Source organism: Haemaphysalis longicornis, unplaced genomic scaffold (assembly GCF_048455015.1).
Source record: "Haemaphysalis longicornis isolate Haplotype H1 unplaced genomic scaffold, Haemaphysalis longicornis Haplotype H1 scaffold_9, whole genome shotgun sequence".
In the NCBI taxonomy this organism is placed as follows: domain Eukaryota; kingdom Metazoa; phylum Arthropoda; class Arachnida; order Ixodida; family Ixodidae; genus Haemaphysalis; species Haemaphysalis longicornis.
Genome location: NW_027526460.1, coordinates 166,681,773 through 166,687,772, shown reverse-complemented (window position 1 = coordinate 166,687,772; position 6,000 = coordinate 166,681,773).

Sequence of the window (6,000 nt, the reverse complement as noted above, 5' to 3'; positions counted from 1 at the left end):
ATGTTTCCGGCTATAACTTTATTTCCAGCAGCAGCGGATAAGCAATCTCATGAAGCACAATTCATTTTCGGCTTTCCCAGCTGTATATGCGAAATAAAATCTCAAGTCATTTTCGTCTGCGCGGTGCAACCAGTGTCAAATTATTTTTGTTCGAACTTTCCTGCGCGAACTACCCGCGCATTACAATTGGGGGCGCGTTAGAACCGCGCAAATACGGCATTCTGCTCCTCGCGGCCCGCCGGCTCAGCCTGACGAACGAGTCAACCTACCCCCTGCCTCCGGGTCGACAGGACTCACCGCGACGGCTCTCCGACACAACCTTTCACATGGTAGGGATGGGTCCCAGAAGTCTGTTTATTTCGTCTGAACGTGCCCCCGTCGGCCAATGGAAACGGGGTTACTGTGAAAAGGGCCTTGAAAAAACAGGTGGAATTGAAGGCCCCGGCGCCTGTGGTCGTCTTTCTTCACGGTTAGTTAGGCGCCCTCAGCGGGCCGACTGTTGGCCTCTACAGTGGCCTCTACAGTGCTGCACGGAGCTTCTGGGCGCTCGCCACACCCTTCCGCGCCCGTCGTCCGGCTTCCCAACGCATACCGCCACTGTTTGAGGGCGTCGTCAAATCAAGCGTGCGGCGAGTGTAGAGTCGAGTGGGCGGCGCTAAAGGATGAAATGAAGCAGCGGCGACGAACTGCCGGGACTGGTGGAAGGGTCGACAGCCAACCGACGCCGCTGTGCAGGCGAACGAAGGTGATGTGCACCGACAAGGTCAGGGCCAGAAGCACGGCGGTTGGCGTGGGCGTGGGAGAGAGAGAGAGAGAGAGAGAGAGAGAGAGAGAGAGAGAGAGAGAGAGAGGTGGGGTGACGAGGCCCAGAGTGCCGCCGCGACCGCCAGGGCCCGGGAGGTGGTAAAGGCTGCCCAAAATCCCCCTGGTCGCGCAACGTATGCTGCCAGAGGTGGGTGAGCAATGGTAACGGGGTAGAGACTTTCGCAGAGGGACAGGTAGGGAGTGTCAAGTGCCCCACTTGCTGGACAGGTTGGGGTAGTAAAGTGGGGATGAGTGTGTATCAATTGTTTTCGGCGTGAGAAAGTGTGTGTTTGTAGGATGCGCAGCATGTGGCCTGCCTCCGGAGAGAGGAGCGGGTGCGGGGGTGGGTATCGGTGGCGAAGGAAGCAGTAGTGCAGGGCAACGTCCCTGTATTGATGAAGGGAGGTTGGCCTCCATGCAGGGATATCGCGCGTAGGCGCAGTAAAAATGGCGACCAGGTCATCAAGTTCGCGAGCACCACTTCTTAGCGCCTCCGCCTGTGTGAGCTGGTGTCCACTGCAGGGTCACGATGCCGGATGTAGGGTTTTTGTAGAGAATTTTCAAGGCCATGCACACAGAACACAAATAAGCCGGAATGGAGTAAATTGCTTGTTGCATAACTCAGTACCAATTCGGAGTTTTCAAAACTCCTTCCGATGGGAGTTTCGCCTTACTCCCATTGTTTCCGCAGTTTTTTTCAGTAGCATATGGGAGTTTCATTTTACTGCCACTACTATGGGAGTTTTCAGGGGTACCATTGGGAGTGTATTGTTTCCTCCAACTGGAAGTTTGAGCAGTGTTGACCTGCATTCGAGGTTTTTTTTTGTTTTTTGCGCTTGATATAAGCGCTGCAGCGGAATTTATTACTGTATTTGGGAAGCCTTAATGAGCGCACAGGCCGCATTTTCATTTGTAGTTTAGGATTACGTAATTTGTAGTCTTTTTCCGCTTCAAACTTTGAATGGCGAAACGTGAAAAGTTTGCTTTCTGCACAGTGAATTTATTGCATAAAAATTACATAAATATGATATACGTGGGAACACGTTAATAACATAATAAAAACACTGAATCAACAAAACACCTACATCGAGAACACAGGGTATCTACTACGACACTCCTCAACGAAAACAACGTAAGCCATTTGCAAACAATGAGGTCAGCATGTCGTCGGTGCGCTGTTTGCTTGCACTTGCCTCCCAAACGCTCACGTTGCCGCACCTCCTGTCACGTTCCCCAGGAAGCCACAGCCGCACATGCATTAGAGGGATCGCAAAACGCTTTAAATCTGCGGCAACAGATACAGCAGCATATTGGGCATCTGACCTGAAAAAAAAAACAAAAAACAAAAAGGCATTTTAAAGACGCTGATTTTGCCACTGTTGTGTGATTGATTGATTGGAGGGTTTAACGCGCTGACGCAACGCAGGCGATGAGGCGCGCCGTAGTGGAGGGCTCCGGATTAATTTTGACCACCTGGGGATCTTTAACGTGCGCCGAAATCTCCAATACACGGACGTTTTTGCCTTTCGCCTCCATCAGAAAAGCGGCCGCCGCAGCCGGGAATCGAACCCGCGACCTCGTGCACAGCAGCAGAACGCCTTGGCCATTGAGCCACCGCGGTGGGTCACTCTTGTGTCCAAGTTTCCGTAATGTCTGAATGTTTATTTAAAGGTACGCAAAATTGCACCTCATTCCGAGACACCTGCGCTCACTAGTTCGTCAAAACGAAGTGTTCTGCTGTTCAAAAAAGTGCGCGACCCTTGTGGCGACCAACTTCTCAAAATGCTTCCTTTCACTCTTTTCCTTGCGTGTAGTGTTCTGGGAGCGAGCTTCAGGTTTGACCACCCGCACTGCCCTGTGACGCCTGCGCCTGCTACGCCCCCCCCCCCTCAAAAAAAAAAAAAAAAAATAAAATAAGCAGTTGTCCGTCGACTCTACAGAATGCTCCCTCGAATGGCGTTTGCTGGTTATAGTTACACGCGCCTAGCGTACGGAGAGCTCCCAAGGGATTCTAGCCACCCTACCACGGGGCCCTGACCTTCTCCCTTTCCACTGAAAGCAATTAATCGCTGGCGGCACGCGGCAGTCACCCTCCTCGTAGCAGGCGTGACTGGCACCACACGTACTTCTCAAGAAAAGCGGCCGCTCTGCGACGTTTGACCGGCCAACTTCACCTTCGCCTGCCATAATCCACAGACACAGCCTAACAAAAACACCTAACAGCCGTTCACAGTGCGGGCAGTTTTCATTCTGCCCGCGGGTGTGAATGAGTGAGTGTTCTGCTCGAGACCCGCGCAAATACGCATTGCTTTCACACCGTTCGGCCTCCCCAATGACGTTCCGGGCATGGCGCCGTCTTTCACGCACCACGCTCACCTTCACTGGGGGAGAATCGCCCGTGCAGTGACGCGGGAAAGACGCTGAGTTTATTTGGCACTAGAAGGGGCACAAATCTCCCAAAATGTTGGGTACAATAAAAAACGTGAAAATGTTACCTTCAACCACCTCGCAGAGGCACAACTGCGTTGTTTTTAACCAGCCACTCTCAGCGATCACTGCATTTTGGCCTCGCGTCGGCACGCTGCCGTATTCCGTCGGCTCGAAGGTTGGTGACACGGAGGCGACGTTGCAGTGTAGGCTGGTTCCACAATGTGCGCAACAAGCTTCGATTGTCGGGAAGCACTTCACATCCGTTCGTGCGGCCGCAAGTTCACATCGACAATAAATTTTCGGGGATGCTGGAGCACACACGACGTGACAACACCAACTGGCAGCCATTTTGTAAGGAGGCGTAGAGGAGGAAGAGGAGAAGGAGGAGGAGAAGGAGATGGAGGAGGCGTGGGAGGTTTATACTAGGACGAACGCAGTATTCAAACGAGATACTGCGTTTTGTGAAGAGGTACAATCGCGGTAAATGTGCCTATTTACGACTTCTTATGGCCCCCGGTGTAAACTGGCACTTTTACCACAATCATACTACCACACGTGGGAGCAGGCCGCCTGCCGTGAGGAGTTTCGATTCGATGGTGCTTTATTCAACACAAAGAATGTACATAAAATGGGTATATACAGGAGGAGGTCCTGAAGTCAAAGACTGCAGGGGGACCTCGTATAATACAAGCATCAACAAGCAAATGTTTTAACGAACAGTGGTTACAGTATAATGTTGAAAAAGACAAAACAGATGTTACAAAACTGAGATTGTATATTCAAAGTAAAAAAAAGCAAACAAAACACGGCATAAAAGCGAACAAAATGAACTGAAATTGACTGAAGATGAGTACGTAAACTATTCTTGAAGGAAAAAATATTTGAAGCACTTTTTGTGAAGTGAGGCAAACAGTTTCATTCGTAAGCAGCAGAAAAATGCACAGCTTGTTTACCATAATTAATTTGAGCTTTAGGAAGTAACATTGTTATAGAGGGCAAAACGAGTGCAGCTCTGAAGTGAAAGCTGGTTAGCAGTGATAATTTCGACAGGAAGCCTACCGCTGAAGAACTTAAATACTATGATGCAAAGAGAATACTTAACCAAATTAGAAACCCATAAAATGTTATGAGCACCAAGCAGCGGTAAAGAACTGCAACAGAAATGAGTATGGGTAATGATCCGTATGGCTTGATTCTGAATATGTTGCAAGGGGGACAGGTGTGTCGGGTATGTATTGCCCCAAGACGATACGCAATAATTAATGTGAATATGAATGAAAGCATAGTACAATAAAATTAGTGTCTTCAACCCAAAATAAGGACGAACCTTTATTAATATTCGCATTCCACATGCTACTTTTTTAGTTAACACAAAGATGTGTTCTTGGAATTTCAGGTGTTTATCAAGCTCAACACCTAAAAAAGTGGCGTAGTCCAAGCAAAGAAGTTGAGTACCATTTACGCAGATGGAAGAGTTTTCCGGGATTATTTTGTGTTGAGATCTAAAAATAATAAATCGAGATTTGGACGAGCTAATGGTTAACATGTTTTTCCGACACCGTGCAGCTAAAATATTACGATCATCATTAAGCTTCACAGTTCGCGATTCTAAATTCATATCAGTTGTAAAAATAGTGGCATCGTCAGCATAAAGTACACCAGTTGAAAATTTAAGGCATTGCGGGAGATCATTGATAAAGATTAAAAATAGAAGGATACCAAGAAGAGATCCCTGTGGTACGCCTATATTCGTTAATTTGAAATCGGAGTAAGTACCAGAGATGCATACAGTTTGTTTCCTATCGGATAAATAACTTTTTATTAGGGTCAGAGCAGGGCCGGTAATTACAATTGCATTTAATTTTTTAAACAATATGTGATGGTTCAGAGAGTCGAAAGCCTTAGACAGGTCAATAAACAGCGCACCAACCAGATATCCCGCATAAATGGCTTCTTTAAATTCATCAGTTCGAAATATTAAGGCAAGTTCAGTTGAATACCCAGCCCTGAACCCGAACTGGTTCGGCGATAGAATGCTAAATTTTGACATATAACTTGTGAGCCTCACAACAAGTAGCTTTTGAATAATTTTGCCAAAGAAAGATAATACAGCTATGGGGCGGTAGTTTGATATGTGAAGTCTGTCCCCTTCCTTAAACACTGGTGTTAGCTTGGCATTTTTCAAAACGGATGGGAATACCCCAGTCTTAAAGATAAGATTTACAATGTGGGCGAATGCTCAAGAGACGAGATGCACAATCACTAACATGCGTGTGCTGTAAAATAATGGAACATATAATTTATTCTCAAACAGTCAAATTCCTCATCTCTGTAAACTTTTTCCATCCCAGTCAGCACGGATATCAGAAAGGCCTCTCCTGTGACACACAACTAGCGCTCTTAATAACGACATCAGCTCAAGTATCGATCACAATATTCCTGTAGATGCCCTTTTCCTAGATTTCGAAAAAGCTTTCGATAAACGCCCCATAAACGCCTTTTTTAAAACTTTTTCGCTTAAACATTGACCCAGCAGTTCTAGAATGGATACAAAATTTTTTGTCAAACCGGGAACAGTTCGTTTACTCCTACCAGATATCATCTACCATGCGTCCCGTCCTTTCACGTGTACCTGAGGGTACGGTTCTCGGTCCCCTTTTATCTTTAATTTATGTTAACGGCCTACCTAGCAACATATCGTCCAAAATCCGTCTGTTCGCTGACGATTGCGTGATTTATCGCCCTATTAACTGCCCTGATGACTCC